This window comes from Macaca mulatta, chromosome 6 (assembly GCF_049350105.2).
Source record: "Macaca mulatta isolate MMU2019108-1 chromosome 6, T2T-MMU8v2.0, whole genome shotgun sequence".
Taxonomy (NCBI): domain Eukaryota; kingdom Metazoa; phylum Chordata; class Mammalia; order Primates; family Cercopithecidae; genus Macaca; species Macaca mulatta.
In genome coordinates, this window is record NC_133411.1 from 64346659 (window position 1) to 64364443 (window position 17785).

Below are 17785 nucleotides of genomic sequence, written 5' to 3' on the forward strand. Positions count from 1 at the left end.
CCAGCTTTTCCTCCTGATTTCCATATTTCTCTTGATGGTATCTTTCTTCAGTCATTTAGGCTTGGAATCTTGGCACCATTTTTTACTCCAATCCTCTTCCTTCATTCAATCAGGTAAAAAGCTACATATTAGCTACGCATTATCCTCTGCCACAGGTCTTCTTCAGAACCATAGCCCCTCTTTCCTGGATTACACAAATAGCTGCTTAACTGATTTCCTGACCTCAGCTTCTCCCCACCATGCTCCATCCTTCTGTCACTATATTAGTTGACATTACTCAGATTAATTGTATTCTTCTAATGCTCAAACACCTATAGTGGCTCCCTCTTGGCAACAAAGTAAAGTCCAAATTCCTTAGCCTAACAATCAGGCCCCAAGTTACCTTTCTGGTTGGCCCTCTATTATTGCCCCATCTGTAGTCTCCATGTTCTAATCCAATATTCGTCATTCCCCTCTGAGCCTTCCTACCTCTGATTCTTTGCTTCTGCCATTTTCTTCATCTGAAATGCCCTCCTCCATCTTTGTCTGACAATATATCAAGAACTCCCAAGGCTCCCTGTTTCATACATTTTTCCTTGATTCTGTCCAACATGAATGACTGAATGCCATGCCTATCTTTCATCTCACTTTTCTTTGAATTTCAGTTATTTCTATACTTGTGTCTCTTTTAGACCATATTCAAGTTCTATGAGGATTTTTTTTTAAAACTATGTCATAACCATTGTTACTCCTTCAATGCATGAATGCCCCCATGCCCACATGTGTGTGCATATGTGCAGACACATACACACGCACACACAGAGGCAGTTAAAAGTCTTTAACAAGGACTGTAAGTAATTTTCCTCAAGGCACTCTACGGAGAACTCATTGACAGCCATGAAAGGATGGAGCAAGTTTACATTACACAGATGTCAGAATAATGTTGTGGCTTACTCTCTGTGGAGCTTGGACCTCTAAATTAAATGAAAACAACCCATGTAATCATCCTCCCAGCAATGATTTAACTACACTCCCTCATGGAAAGAAACCAGTCTGGACCTAGAGGAAATCAAGCTGTTGTCTGAGAGGCTGCATGCAGGGGCTGAGTGAGCACAGGCTCTGTCAGTACTGATCACCGTGAGCCTGTCATAGGCATCTGTTTCTGCGGCACAACAGAGAGTATTTGCCAAAGGAAGTTGGGGACTTCTTAACCAGTGACAAATGGCTTTCTCATCTCTGAGCTCATGTGGCACTTTTTACCACTCATCTTTAGGAAGCCAAATCAGTAAACATATCAAGTAACCATTTTAGTCCCCAGTGGCTAGCACACACCCGACCCATAGTGGACACTCAGTGTTTCATTAAAGAAAGAATAAATGCATGGGCTTCTCTATTCCCCTCCCACCATGGGGAAGCTCGTACTTCCAAATATTAGGATGAAGTGCCTTCTTACCTGGCCTTCTGGGACAGCTCACAGGACACCAGCAACCACTATTGCTTACCTGGAAGCTTTGTCCAGGCACCTGGCATCATAAGTCTCAGGCTCCATGGAAAAAGCCCACCTGGACCTGGAGTTCTGCATGGGGGTAGTGGGGGAAAGAAAAAATGCTTTAAAATCAGAGACCTTGTGTTGCATCTAAGCTCTATGACCTTAGACTTATGCTGTCCAATATGGTAGCCACGAGCCACATGTGGCTATTTAAATCTAAATCAAATAAAATTAGATACAATTAGAAGCCTCGTTCCTCAGTAGCACTAACCACATTTTCAGTGCTCAATGGCCACATAAGGCTAATTGCTTCCACACTGGACAGCACAGATATAGAACATTTCCAACATTGCTGAAAGTTCTATTGGACAAGCACTGCCACAGACAAATCACTTAGCATCTTTGAAGTCTCAGTTTACTCATTTGTCATTTGGATTAGATGGTACCCAAGGTTCTTTTCTCTGAAAATTTTGGGAAGTCTGGAATCCATACCTATTCCCTTCAAAGCACTAGAATATGACTGGTTGATGAATAATTAGAATAGCAAATGGCCAGAGAATAATGACAACAGAAGTTTAGCAACAAGCTTGGTGGAACAGTTGGAGAAAGGGGAGAAGTTTGCTTTGACCTAGTGCTTTGCAGGCTCTGACTGTATTAAAGTCATATCTTGTCTCTCCCTACCCCTGCACTTATATCCCACCTCCCAAACCCTTCCCCAGCCTCAAAAAATATATTCAGCTCTTCCAGCCTACTCTCTGCTAGTTGGCTAAACTGATCAACTAAGTACCACTACATTTTAGTGTTGATGCCCAAAGAGTTCAAATTATAGCTTAGCATGCTGCAGGGCAAAAGCACAAGGCAGGATTTAGCAGAGGTCAGAGCTAGACTTTGACCTGTCACCATGCAGCTGGTAACTTTGGATAAGTCACCTGCTGGGGCACAATTTCTTCATATGTAACATTATATAAGTCTAAGGACTTCAAGGTCATCCCCAACTCCAAGAATCTAGATTGTAGCATTAGGTTTTCCATTGCACTGGCCAGTTTGCGTTGGCCATGAAGGGATTAGCAAGATTATCTCTAGAGTGATGAGGAAGGTCTCATAGAACAGGGGTATTCCCCTTCCCAAAGCCCGAGACTAGGTAGTACAGTGCAAGCTGCCCTTGTTTCTAATCAAGCTCCCTCCTGCAGATGAGTCACTCAGCAGAAAAGGTGTGTCCGGGCGCCTGCCTGCCTCGGCTGATTAATGGAATTCCTTATATGGCACTTGTTTTTCTGACAGGCAATATGTTCTTGGAAATGAAGCTTAAGTCAGGTCTTCAGGTGACATTCAGAGAACATTTGCTGTGTTTTGTTTCACAAAATGTTGTCTCAAGGCTAACAGCCTTTTCACCAGGAAGTTTCCCCCTGGACATGTTCAGCTGCCACAGAAATAGTTCAGATTCAGGGCCCAAAGCAAGGGGCATAGTGTGCCCTGCTTCCTCCCACAAATAGTCCCATGTTCTCTGAGAAGAGGGCCCCATGAGGGTAGGAGCCTAGATAACTGGAGCCCTGCTGTAGCCAGTGGCTCTGCCAGGGTGGTTTGGAGATGCCCTGCATATGGTCATCCCTTCCTTCTCTCTCTTCTTATGGCACATGGGCTGCTGCAGTGCAGAAAGGCTTGGTGTGTCCATGCTGGCTGGACAAGGACAATGAGGGTACAGTCATATTCCCAGACGGGAGATTGGGTCAGCATGACCCTGTACAGTGAGTGTAGCTCACTCTGCTCACAGACTGAACACAGGACCTTCTGCCTGCGCCCCCGCCCTCCACAACTGGGGGATGCTAGCCTCTCTTAAGTTAAGACCGAGATGCCCCAGCCCCTGGCAATAGAAACTGTTCACCCTGCCTGCCTGAACCTGGAGTTTTCCAATACCATGCATGAGGGCTAGTCATGTGTCAGGGGCCATTTCATGCCTCACCACATTGTCTCTGAGCCTCATGGTCACCCCACAAGGTAGGTATTATTATCTTTCCTACTTTACCAATGAGAAGAGTGGGGATCATGACTCCCCATTATAGTCACCCAAGCAGACAGATGGCTGAGCTGGGACCAGAACTAGCTCTGGGAGGCTTTGGTACCCATACTCTGGTTCTGTGAAGACTGGAGTCCTCAGAATAAATAAGTTTAAGGTTCAGCCATTAAGTTTGAAGAAAAGTCTAGGAAGGGAAATGTATTTGTTTCCTATTGCTGCTGTAAGAATTTGCCACAAATTTAGTGGCTTTAAATAACACAGATTTATTCTTTTAGAGTTTTGGAGGCTGGAAGTTCAAAATAAATTTCAGTGGGCTAAAGTCAAGGTGCCGGCAGGGCTCATTCCTTCTGGAGGTTCTAGGGGAGAATCCATTTTCTCGCCTTTCTATCTTCTACAGGCTGTCTGCATTCCTTAGTCATGTCTCCAAAGGCCCTTTTGCCATATAAGGTAACATAGTTACAGGTTCTGGGGATTAGGGAATGGATACCTTTGGAAGGCATTTATTCAGCCTCCCACAGGGGATTTCTCATTCACCTTGAGAAACAGAAATAGTTGTTGAAAATGCATTTGAGTTACCTCCTTCACCTCTGCTCAGTCCTTTTCTCTTCCCCTTGGGTGGAAAGCAGGTCTGCAGAGACCCAGGGGTCATGAGATAGTAGAAGGAGAAGACCCCACACAGAGGCGCTGGGCACATGCACCCATGCTGCTCCTTGCTCCTGTGCACTCTTCTTTTCTGTGTGGGTGGAGGCAGGAGAGTGAGAGGTCAGCGGCCTAGGGGCTGATACATTAGCTTTTTCAACCTCCTTTCTCATATGGAGGAGGCCCCTATTTCCTATAAACTGCCCCCCTACAATGGCCAGAAAAAAGAGCACCTATTTGCTTTACGTATGTATTTTGTGTCCCATTGCATTTGAAACATGTCCGGTTTCCTCCCATGGTCTTCACAAGGCCCTGCAAGATGAGCCTCCTGGCCACGTTTCCCACCTTGACCCATGCCAATGCCTTCTTCCTCCCTATGTTCTAGCCACACAAGCATGCTCACAATTTCAGCACACGAGAGAATGCTCACAATTTCAGCAGAACCAGCCATTGTTTTGTTCTGGTACTGCTTGCTGAGAAGACATATGTGCAGTGGCTTAATGAATCCACATATGTTAGTCTTGCTTTCCACAATGCTTAGGCTGTCTTTGAAAACAGAAATGTTATCTAAGCAACCTAACCTCCTTATGGATTTTTTTAAAGCTCACAACAAAAAAAGCTTTAAACTGACTAAACCAATACCTTTAAGTCACTCAAGTTCTAGCTAGGGACTATTAGAATGACTTCTTCCTTCAAGGACTAATATATTTTGCAAAATTGCTCCTTGTGTGGCAAGGAGGATGGTTAATATTATCCTTTCTCTACAGATGGGGAGACAGTCTCAGAAAAAGGAAGACAAACAACTTTTAAATGATAAGTTCCAAGACTACAGCCCAGTCTTTCTAAACCAACCCTCCTTCTGTGCTTTGCACCTTAGGGTACTTGAAGATAAAGGATAAGGTACCTTGTGAAAAGACAAAGCAACAGAGAAGTCTGCAAAATGATAAGCAGCACAAATTGGCTGCTAATAAAAAACTGGACACAATCATATATATGATATATGATATACCACTGTAGAGTTCAGCTTGGCGAGACCAGAGGGTGAGAGCTACTTCTGGGGAACCCTAGCCTACCTGAACTGCTCCTTTCAGCCCATATGTACCCTGCACTCTTCATCCCTTTTCCTGCAATTTTTCTGCTTCTCCCTCCAACTCCACACTCTGGCCCAGATGTCAGGAGACAGCAGCTGAGGCCAATGGCAGATGGGAAGGGGAGAAGGGAGCCAGAAACCATCTCCTCTCTGTGCCCCACCCACCCTCATAGCCCTTCTACAAGTAGTTGATTAACTTTGCCCAGGTCATTCTTGGAATGCCAGAAGTTGGAGGGCAGGAACAGAGGCACTTCTTCCAGAGTTTTCAATGGACAGATCTTCCTAAAACATTTGCAGGGGCACCAGAATATAAAGTTTTAGGCTCAGGCCAATAGCCCAGTGTTATGTATGCATGTTTTATTGCTTATTTGTTTATTTCTAATGACCAAATCTTAGAGGAGAATGTGGGCTCTGCTCTCTGACCAATGGTCTCTAACCCCCATACTATCTTGGCCAGGTCACAAACTTCTGGAGCCTTAATATTCTCATCTGTACAACTGAAGTAATAAGAATACCCACCTTTCTGGGATTGTAAAGAGGAATAATTAAGATAATGTATGATTCCGAGTAGTTTCTCAATAAACTAGAGTTATCATTGAGCTCACTGTGCCTGCCATCTTGAATACAGTCTTTGATCAACAATTGAATGGATTATACAGAAAATAAGGATATGTCATTGCATCAATGTTGCAGACGTGAACCAGAGCTCTGGAATCCAAGTAAAGTTTTGGCATTCTACTCTCCCTTCTCAGGGATGACTTCAATCTTCAGAACCCGTGTATGGATGCTCATTGTGGGTGAATGTGAATTAGCAGTAACAAATCATGAAGCCTCCAGGAGGTTCCAGGAGTCCTTTTCCTGACCAGGCTACAACCATTAACAGGTCTCAAACAGCATTAAAAAAAAAAGATAGGCTGGAATAGAAAATACCAATAGTAAGGGTATTTTTTTAAGCTTTTTTATATTAAATTAAAATATAGTAAAATGTAATTTACTATAAATATATGTGAATTAATTTATAGTAAATTAAATTCACTGTGCTGTACTCATGTACACATATAAATACACAAACATAAATATTTATATGTATTATTTTATTTATACTTATTTGTATTTATGTTTGGGTATTTATATGTTTACATGAGTATAGCATACTGAATTTAATGTACTATATATTTCCTACTTTGGGTTATAATCCAAAAATTTTCAAAGACGCTGTTCTTGGTATAGACATTGCCTTTGCCCAATTTTCATAGAACAATAATTACTGTTGATTGTCCACCTTGTGACTATTTTTGGACTGTGTGTTTTAACAGAGCAACACTGAGAATGAATATGAGAATCTAGAGTTTGGGGAAGACTCATGTTCTCAAGCTGCCTGCCTAGGTCACCCCCTGTTTCTTCAGGGAGCAGAGTTAATGGTACATTTTAAGCAATAGAGCCATTGAGTGAGTGATGCTTGGGAGTTTACATTGGTGGGGGTATGTCAGTGACTGCTTGTGGGTGCTTCCGCTGCCCAGACGTATGGTGCAGGCTGGACTTCAGAGAAATATCACGGAACACAACGTCCGCTTACTCCTTGCCCTGCAAACCACATCTCCGTTCAGTCTCTGTCATTTCTGAGCTGTGTGTTGAGCGCTTCCTCTATAGAAGGAAAGACTCAGGGTAGGAAAAGAACCCTGTGGAGCACAGGAGCATGCAGCATCCTGTGACTTCCCCTCCTGGCAGAAAAGCAATGGGCTCTCCCAATGGCGCCAATGGTGATTCCTCACAGCACCTCCACTCAGAGATCAGTATTCATACTGATTTGAATTAGACAGAAACTACGGGGATAATAAATAATGCTCATCTTTCAGGGACCATAAAAAGGAGTAATTAATGTGAAATTCGGAGCCATTTGATGATGAGAAAGGATGAAGGCAGCCTTCCTGGCGAGACGATGTGGAAAGAGCAATAGACTGGGAGCCAGAAGGCCTGGTGTGCAGGAGAAAGTCTACCACTAACCAACTGGCCTCCTGGACACAGCATAGCCTCTCTGGGCTTCAGTGTCCTCATCTGTGAAATGAAGGAGTCAGTATAGGTCATGGGGTGGAGAAGGAAGAGGGTGTGGCCAGATAATTATTTAAGCCAAATAACTGTTCATTGAAAAATTGACCAGAAGGTACAAAAACCCATCAAAATGAGGCAAAGTGGGGGTGTCTGGGGCCCCACTGTGATTTCTCCCATGACAGGCGGAATCCTCAGATGGCCCCTAAGAGCCCCGGCCCCACTGCATACCTCCTTCCTCTCACTTATTCAAACACTAATCTAAGTACTGCTATTCGGGAATTTTGGAGGTGTATTTAAAAGTCCAAATTCGTTGGGCTTAAGATGGGGATATTTTTCCAGGTGGGTCTGACCTGATTATACAAATCCTTTTACAGTAGAGAGTTTACTCTGGCTGATGAACAAACAGAAAGGCAGAGATTGGAAGCACAAGAAGGATTTGACACATCATTGGTGGCTTGAAGATCTAGGGGCCCAAGTGGCAAGGAATGTGGTAGTTTCGAGGAGCTGAGAGCAGCCCCCATCCCACAGCAGCCAGCCAGAACAAGGACCTCAGTCCTGTGGGTGCAACAGAAGAAACTCAGAAGTCAGCTTTTCCCCAGAGCCTCTAGGCAAGAACTCAGCCTTGTGAGACCCTGAACAGAGAACTCAACCATGCTGTGCCAGACTTCTGACCTATAGGACAGTGAGACACTAAATGGAGGCTGTTTTAAGCTGCTAAACTTATGATAATATGTTTCACAGCCACAGAACATCAATATACTCCCCATATACCATGGTGGCTGGCAAGGACCTCCACAAAATGCCAACCTCTGAGGATCCCCATAAAGACTCTTGAATTGGATTGCCTCTGCCATCTTTCATGGCTGCAAGTTTCTACATTCCCCCCAACATTTCATGTCGTTCTGAGAATAGCTTGATGGAAATCATATTTGAAGATGTGAGCTGTAGAAAGTCTCCACTTTTTGTTTGTTTTCTTGCCTAGTGACCTGTGGGCCATTAGAAAGAAGTGTGAATTGCTAAGTAATAATTGTATAACATGGAACAGGGTAATAAACATTTTTCAGGGTTTGGTTGGTCAGAGAATATGGAAAATGTATTGGTAGTCAGTAGAACCAAGTTACATGTCACCCTTGGGTAGGCAGCTGACTGAATGAGGCAGTTTACCTTCTAACTAAAGCTCTAATCTCAGAATGTCAGAGTCTCCTTTGTTCTGGCCACCCCAAGATGAAATTACAGCAAAGCATTATGTTCAGAGAATAGTCAGCCCACCTAGGCCACCAAGCAAAGAATGAGAAGAATTTGGCCAAGGAACCTGGTGGAGTCCGTCTGCATTCATTGTGTTGTTCTCTTTGAGTGTCCTCTGATGCAAAGGAGGAAATTCATGGTGACTTTAAATGCCACCAGTGTTTCAATGAAAACAGGAATATTGCCTATGGAAACACTTCCTGACTCAGAAAAATCATTAAGACCAAGACCCTAATTATTCAAGACCCTAATTATCCCAGGCAAGTCCCAACACTCCTTGGTGGAACTACTTCAGAGTAGGGAAAGAGAGCATAATAGTTAGAAACTTGGATTTGCATCTTATCCCTGCCACTCATTAGCTGTATGCCTTAGGTTAGTTGTATAACTTCTTTGAGCCTCAGTTTCCTCATCCACAGGGATGACTAAGAATGCCTTCCTAAATAAGAATAATAGTGCTCACTTCATAGAGATCTAGTGAAAATTGCCTAAGATCACATGCATAAAAGATCTCAGACAGTATTCAACAAATGTCAGTCCTAGTAGTAGAAGTTATATTTTTATCATATTTGACCTTTAACAGTTTCCGTATTGGAAGCAGTTCTTCCATTCTAGGGGAACTTTATCATTCTGCCTCTGACCTGGTCTTCATTCCTGAAGAATTTACAGAGTGTCTACTGGGATAGCCAGGGCTCTCCTGATAATTAAAATATTATAAATGACCTATAAGAAATAACCCGTCTTCTCTAGGAGCTTATATTTTCATATTAAAAAGATATGCCAATTATATAATCAAAATGGAATAAGTTAAAGTATCAATCAACCATAAATTGCTGCAGCAATCTTTGGTATCATTTATCATCATCATAATTATTATTATTACTATAAGTAGCTGAAGAATAACCACAGGATTCAGTGTTTAATATGCATTCTTAGGCCAGGTGCAGTGAATCGCGCCTGCAATCCCAGTACTTTGGAAAGTCAAGGCAGGAGGATCACTTGAAGCCAGGAGATTGAGATGAGCCTGGGCAACAAAGTGAGATCCTATCTCTACAAAATATTAGCCAGGCATGGTGGCATGTGCCTGTAGTCCCTGCCACTGGGGAGGCTGAGATGGGAGAATTGCCTGAGCCCAGGAGGTCAAGGCTGCAGTGAACTGTGATCAAGCCACTGTTCTCCAGCCTGGGTGACAGAGAGACACCCTGTCTCTTAAAAAAGTACATTCTCGGCTGCGTGTGGTGGCTCACGCCTGTAATCCCAGCACTTTGGGAGGCTGAGGCAGGCGGATCACCTGAGATCATGAGTTCAAAACCAGCCTGGCCAACTGGCCAACACGCGGAAACCCCTTCTCTACTAAAAGTACAAAAAAATTAGCCGGGTATGGTGGTGGGCATCTGTAATCCTAGCTACTCAGGAGGCTGAAGCAGGAGAATTGCTTGAACCTGGAAGGCTGAGGTTACAGTGAGCTGAGATCACACCGCTGCACTCCAATCTGGGCAACAAGAACGAGACTCCATCTCAAAAACAAACAAACAAACAAAAACACATTTTTAGACTTTAGAATAAGCAAAGTTCAATGTTAACTTGTAGGTTGGGAAAGATCCTGTGTGGGGTGGGCAGGTAGCAATGGGGCTGAAGCCATGGAAGGGTGGGTGGAATTCGCTAGATGCATGGAAGGACAGCTCAACAGGATACTTGAATTTGAGGCTGACTAAAGTGTGGTCAGGATTTAAAGGTCTGGCATGTTAGGAACTGAAAGTTTGTGTTAGAACACTGCAGGTGAGAAGCTCATATCAGTAGAGAAAATGCTATTTTATCAAGCTTTGAGCATCACACTTGAGTGATGGGGACTTGGCACTCAGAACAGCTAATAAGAAGTCACATAGATTCTTTAAGAAATGGAGGGCATGTGGAGATTGTCACTTGAGGGCTATTCATGGGTAATCTGAACAACTTTTTTGAGTCTCAGTTTCCTCATCTACATGGGCAATGGTACGTAGGCTGGGTGGCCTAGTGGAGAGACCGCAGGAGACAGAGAGGCCGGTGCAGAGGCTGCTCTACAATGCTTCTGACAGAGGTGAAGAGCTTCTCTAGGGAAGTGCTTCTCACACTGCAGGGTGCACACAAATCCCCTGAGACCTTGCTGAAATGCAGATCCTGATTGAGTCTCTGCCAGGAGTATCTCCCAGGTGATGCTGATGCTACTGATCGGGGACTAGAGTAACAAGGACCAAGACTAAGAGTTACAGCAGAAATGGAGAGACAGAGGTGCATACATCAAAGGAAGACCCAGTAGAAGTTAGCCTTTGATGAAGTACTGAGACATCCTGCAACGTGGATGAAGGTGAACCTCCAAAACATATGCTCAGTGAAAGAAGCCAGGCACAAAAGAACACATAGTGTATGGTTCTGCTTATATGAAATGTCCAGAAAAGGCAAAAGGCAAAAATATTGAGTCAGTAAGCAGATGAGTGGTTGCTTAGGATAGAGAGTGGAAAGAGAAGTGATTGTGTGTGGGCATGATGTTTTTTAGGGGGTGAGAAAAATGTTCTGAGATTAGATTATGGGGATTGTTATATAATTTTATAAACATACTAAAAATAGTTGAATTGTATATTTATAATAAGTTAATTTTATGGTAAATAAAATTGTTAATTTTAAAAAAGATTCAATACAAGTTTGTGTTTGAAACAGGAGATTACAGAAAGAAAACAATACAAGAAGAAATTCATCTGTTAAGCCTGTGCCATCGACAGACTAGATTTGTTCTTCCTTGCTTCCTGCTCTTGAAAACAGCAAGTATGAGGGACTGGGATCTGAGTTCAGAGCTAACCTAGGTATTTTAGACACTCAGTAGTTCGAGAAACTCCTTTTAGTGATCCCAAATCACACCTTGGGTATAACTGCCTCCAATGCAGGATTGGTCAGGTTAGCAATCTGGAAAGGCATGAGGGGAAAAGAATGAATCATCAGAAAATAATAGTGTAATCATCTGAATAGGTGACTCATGCATGAATTTTTACATGCCTATTCTTTATTCAGACCCCAGTAATATCTCTTACATTGAAAAACTATACGTCCTTAGGTTTCCAGGCACAAAATTGTGTTCAGACATTGCATTGCTTTTACCACAATCTGCATACAGCACCAGAGCCTGGAGATTCTGGGTCAGTGTGATCCCAGGACCAGTAACATCAGCATTTCCTGAGAACTTGGTAGAAACACAAACTCTTACGCTCCACCCTAGGATTACAGAATCAGAAACTGGGTGTGGGGCCCACAAGTCTGTTTTAACAAGCCCTCCAGGTAATTATTTGTATATTAACATTTGAGAACTACTACTCTAGGTTATGATACACACACACACACACACACACACACACACACACACACACACACACCAGCCTCACTTGGGAAATGATGCCTATTCCAAGACAAGAGCTACTGTCTTGTAAGGGCAGAAGTTATGATGGCAAATATAGGGCAGGAATGCAACCACTTCCATCTTCCCTATACATGCCTGTCGCCACTAATCCATCACTGCAATCTTTCAAAATGAGTCAGGGTAGCAGCGCCTTTGGCCGTCTAGCAGGAGAAAACCTCACCAGGTGTCCTGCACTAATGTGGAGTTGGGTGGGGAAAGGCTGAAGTAGATTTAGAAATTGCAATGTGGAGAAATTGGCAGAAAGTGAGAGCCTGATATAGATAGTGTCACTAATTCCCCACGGTCTTCGGGGGCCTGTCGGAGATTAAGAATTTCCTGTTATCCAAGCTGGGGAACATGGGCTGAAAGATTTGTAGACCCAACAAGGCCTGGAGTCCAAACAAATAAACTCAGAAAGTGCCAGAATCTTAAATCCAGAATTGAGGGGCAGAATTAAAGTGTCAGATGCAAACATGAGGTCCCAAAGGCCAGGTGGAATCAGCCACATCTGGTGGAAACTGATGCCACTTATCCAAGGACAAGGTAGGACAAGGACATCCCGGAAGAGGTCACAGAAGATCCACGGGACAGCTCACACCAAAGACCCCCCTCCCAGCTTCCTTGTTCCAGAAGAGTAAACTTTCCCCTCCTAGCAGCCATTTCGAGGAGGAGAAGGTAGAAATGATTTTCTTTGAGAACAGAGATATGGCCCTGATATTGAAATACTTAACCCAATACTTACCCCAAAGAGGCAGTTATAAACTGGAAGAGACTGGGTTACCTGTGAAACTGTGAGCTAGATAGGAATTTTAGATCTGTTTCAGAGAATAAAGTTAAAATTTTGGGGGCAAACATCTGATTTGTAACTGTTCATAAAGCTACCTATCAAAATGTTATGGATTTCAGAATTTTTTTGTCTTGATATTAGTTTCTCCCAGTCCAGCTAAAACAAGCAGGGCATGGGAGGCAGACGCAAAGGTCGGCATCGGCCTCAGAGGGTTGACCAGCTCCAGGTTTCAACATGAGGTGCCCCTTGTCCCATTTCAGAATGCTTCCCCTTCAGCCTAAAAGGTTTCAACAGTTAGTGCTTCCCCTTCAGCCTAAAAGGTTTCGACAGTTAGTGCCATTTGGTCCAGTCACATAATCACAGCTGGTAATTGGAGAAGGTGAACATGTGCTTCCAACATTCACTTTTCATAGACTCATTAGGTCAAAGATCATCTGAGCAAACCCTCTCATTTTACAGATGAGGAAACCAAGGTCAAAGAAGCTAAACTAAGTTACCCGCGAACTGTAGCTGGAAAAAAGCTGGAACAAGAATCCAAATTGCTCCAAGTCCAAATTCATAGCTCTTTCTACCACAGCAAGCTGCTCATAAACCAGAAATGATCCGTTCCACACACTGTAATCATAAACCAAAACCCAAAACTTCCAAGTAGTCTCTTTCTTGAAAGAAACCATTGGTCTTTGCTTTACTTCTTCTTCCTACATGTGTTTTGAGAGATGCTGTGAGTCTCCTGATGAAAAGCTATTCTGAGAGAAGCTGAGACAAAGCCTTGGTGATCTATGGCTGCCAAAGTTAGCCCTTCTGCAGCTGTACCAGCACAGGAGAGGCGGGGAGGCAGCCAAGCTGTCTTGCGTGCTGTATTCAGAGGTGTGAGCGCCTGGAATTCTGCAATCCAAAAGGGCCTTCTGTGGGGGGCAGCTGCCTTCTCAGAGTCTTTGAAGGATCACCCTTTGAAGAATCATCCTTCGACTGAAGGAAGACTTTGCATGCATCATGCAGCGTGAGTTTCAAAGACTGCCAGAATCCAAAGTCTCGATCCATCCATCAGGATGGGGACAACTTTTAAACAGGATTTGGTGACAATGCGGTGCAGACCTTGTTTCTTCCACGGCCTCAGAAATGTTGTTTTAATTTGTATTGGGAAGAAAAATGGAAATCAGAGCAATTACCTGGATAATTTTCTCCAAAAGCACACATTTGCTTTAGTTTCCTGTACTGACTATTCATGAATGGTTCCAGATGCAAGTGTTGTCTCTTATCCCCAGAAACCTCATGGAGAGCTGTGCCTGGCTCAGGGTATCGGGTTGGAAGCCTAATTGCAACTCTTTTTTTTTTTTTTTTTTTGAGACGGAGTCTCGCTCTGTAGCCCAGGCTGGGGTGCAGTGGCCGGATCTCAGCTCACTGCAAGCTCCGCCTCCCGGGTTCACGCCATTCTCCTGCCTCAGCCTCCCGAGTAGCTGGGACTACAGGCGCTGCCACCTCGCCCGGCTGTTTTTTGTATTTCTTAGTAGAGACGGGGTTTCACCGTGTTAGCCAGGATGGTCTCGATCTCCTGACCTCGTGATCCGCCCATCTCGGCCTCCCAAAGTGCTGGGATTACAGGCTTGAGCCACCGCGCCTGGCCACCTAATTGCAACTCTTATCCAAAGTGACCAGAACCTTCCCAGTCACCCCGAATAAAGGACCCCTAGTTCCTTCTTTGTCAGAGAGAGAGAGAGAGAGAGAGAGGGAGAGAAAGGGAGAGAGAGGGAGAGAGAGAGCAAGCCATCTCCTTAAGTTGCATTTTCAGTATTGATTTTATTGTAGTCTGCTAATGTTTATATGTTGTAAAATATGTTCTCTCCAGGGATAAGGTCTCCATCTCTCAGGTCACAATAATACCTGGCAGAATGGACAAGCATCGATAATTTTCTTGTTTAACTCTGGGGCCATATGCATGCCTCCTATTAGCCCTAATATGAGGGAGGCAAATAAATTCAATAAGGTTTCATCAAGTCTTACTCATTTTTTGTTATGAACTGTTTAATATTATAATTACTTTTAGCATAGAGTTAATGTGTATCTAACTCGGGGGTAAATGATTCTGCAGACATCTTTGCTGTCAATTAACACGCTTCAGCTTCCTTAGAACTTGAGGAGACAGGTTGGACAATATTATATTTGTCTAATGGTAAAGTCTGCAGATACTTCAACAAGAAAGTGAATGGTAATATTGCCTTGCTGATGTTTGCCATTTTAATTTCTCATTCTCATATTGGTCTGAATAAAACTGAAAACTTTCCCTCCTTTTATCTAAATAGTCCTTTTATTTCTCTAGAAACAAGAAAAAATAAAACACCCACATACACATATCTCACCCCTCTTCCCTTTGCCTCTCCTACCGCCTGGGCCTTCACTAGTCCCATTAGTGCTGGTGGCCAAGTTGTCCTCACTCTCATGATTTCGAACCCTTAGGTTCGAGAAAGTTGATCACAGTGGGAGGTCACAGGAAGGTAAGCACTCTGTACTGGTTCTAGAGGGCAAATTTCCTAGATAATAGTTCCTTCCTCTGCTCACCTGGGTTGTCCTTCCTTCCACACTGTGGAAACCGAGGTACTGGTGAGCCTTGTGAAGCAGCTGTTAGGTCTCAGCCCTTAGCAGATGGGCCTCTTGGCATATTCACGCTTGGGTGAGCTGAGTCCTTGGGACAGATAGTACAAGGATGGAGAGAAGAGAGAAGACACACCACCCTAGGATATTAGGGCCAAAGCCCCAATGGGGAAGGCTTGCACACCACCGTCTGCACCAGAAGTAAGTAAGCAGGTGCATTTTACAGAAAGAGTAACATTTGTTTTCGTGGAGGAAGTTATTATTTGTATGCTTAAAGCTTTTTAAAAATATCTGCTTTAAATAGTCATTCACATGAAAACCATGCACTAATGGAATTTTAGGGTTGAAAAAGATCTCAGCTCTCATCTAATTGAGGCTTCCATTTTAATGATAAGGAAAACAAAGTCCAAAAAGGTTAAGTGTTTTCCCCAGGCTCTCAGAGTAGACAAGCCACGGTTAGAACAAATTGAATCCTGCAAGACAGTTCTTTAAGAAGAATGACAACAACAAAAAATCCACATTATTTAATTATTAGTAAAACAATACTTCTTGAGAGAGAGACAGGTAGAAATACAGAGACAGAGAGAGAGAAAGGTGGTATAGAGCATGCAATAGGATAATATAGTCCTAAAGTATAATCTTTAGGACAAGCTGACTTGAGTTCAAGGCTCAGCTCTACCACCTATTAACCATATGCCCTTTGTTTAGACCACTCTGGCCCTCACTTTCCTCATCTGTAGACATGTGGATGATAATAATACAGCAGACAGTAATCTAACCTCTCCTTCCTTATTTGTAACAGAACTCTGATCCTAGTGACAAGGATGAGGGGACAGATTACCTGGCCTATGGTCCTTAAGGCAGCCTAGAGAAATTTTGATGTATATTAGTACAAATTCCCTATAAATACTTTTAACTGATAGCCCTGACTAGATAGGGGATTGAAAATGTTTTCCCTCTGGCTCTGACTTTTTTCAAAACCTTCTTCCTCTGTATGCCTCAGGGAGGCCATGAACCTTGATTCGTCTGGAAGTCAACCGTGTTGGTTCCTTTCTTCTTGTGATGTCTGCTTGGGGCGTGGGCATGTGAGGCAATTGTGTGTACTGTTTGGGGGAGTAAGGGACTTCTAGGAAAGGTTTATAAAGAGAGACATATCAGGGAAGAGATTGGATGTTGCCCCCTGTGGATGTGATTTAGCAGCGAGCTTGAGGTCATGATGGGAGCTTGGTTAAGAACCACCTACCATTTTGATGACGGCAGAGAAAAAATATAGAAATATCAGATCCTGATGCCACTGAATTGGGCATCCCTGTAGCCATGTTACTGTGGAATGTCTCATAATGTAAGGCAATAAACTTATTTGCTGTTTAAGCCAATCTTAAGCTCCTTAAACCTGAATGCAACCAAAGTGGTACAGTAGTACTTACTATATAAGTTATTGTGAATAGTAAATGATAAATGCAGTAAGAGAAATAGTACACAATCAAGCATAAAGAAACTCTTCAATAAATAGTAGCTGTCAATAGTGTTGTGGTTGTTATTATTATTATAGGAGAAAATATGCCAAAAAAAATCACATATCCTATTCTTTATTGACAAAAACTTTTAACAATGTCTTGGTCACATTATATCAATTTTTTAAAATAGAAGTAAAATACTATACACATCGTTTTTCAATTCCAAGATGTTTCCTAATAGAAATGTTGATGCCCATGGTAACTTGCCAAGCTAGTTGGAAATTACCTCTAATTCCCGAGAGTGTGTACCACTTAATAATCTTCCAAAGATTTGAAAATGTTGCCTTCCAATTGAAACATTTGGATTTTCAAAATTCTGCTTTTAAATGTAGAAAAAAGTACTAAGAAATGTTAAAGGACATAAATAACGAACATAGACTGCCCTAATGCACATTAAGGGCTAGTTCCTAAGAGAGACAGGGCCTGACCACCTCAATACAACATTTTTGTTGGAACTAAATTTTACAGTATCTACAGAAGCAGAGTGGCATTCACTGTATGGGACAGTGGCAAACACTTGATCTGTTTCCAAAGGCATGTAACCCTAAATCAAATGACCATTAGGACTTAGGCTGCAGTTCTGGTCTCTAAGGACCACGCACTATTCCCTGTGGTAACCAAGTGAACCACAGAAATTCAACCAAAGTTCAGGTGATCCAAGAGGAAATCAGCAACCAGGGATGAAAAGAAAGGCCAATTATCAGCTAAAGTTTCCTCCAGAAATTATGGGCAGTCAGAGTGTTTCTGACTGATGAACAAGATCCAAAAACGTGAGGATTCAGGAAAGTCTTTACAGATATTTTTCTTCCCCTGGAATTTGTAGTAACTATTCTCTCTGAGCTCTTTGGGCCACAGATGCATAGAAATGCTTGTACATTGAAAGAAGTAAGGGAAATGATTAAAAATTTCCCAAGAGTTCAAACCTGTCCAGAAACTTCCTGTTTCTAACATGTGGTTTGTGAAGCA

At 42.9% G+C, this 17785-nt stretch overlaps 1 long non-coding RNA gene across 2 annotated transcripts in view; it reads right to left on the bottom strand.

Moving 5' to 3' along the window:
• LOC144341424 (uncharacterized) overlaps positions 1-17785 on the bottom strand; it is a 127539-nt gene that overhangs the window by 73106 nt on the left and 36648 nt on the right. For both annotated transcript variants that reach the window (XR_013418344.1, XR_013418346.1), the window contains exons 2-3: positions 4059-4215; positions 1482-1555 (exon numbers count right to left, since the gene is read on the bottom strand). This is a non-coding gene — a long non-coding RNA (uncharacterized LOC144341424). The remainder of the gene's footprint in view (positions 1-1481; positions 1556-4058; positions 4216-17785) is intronic.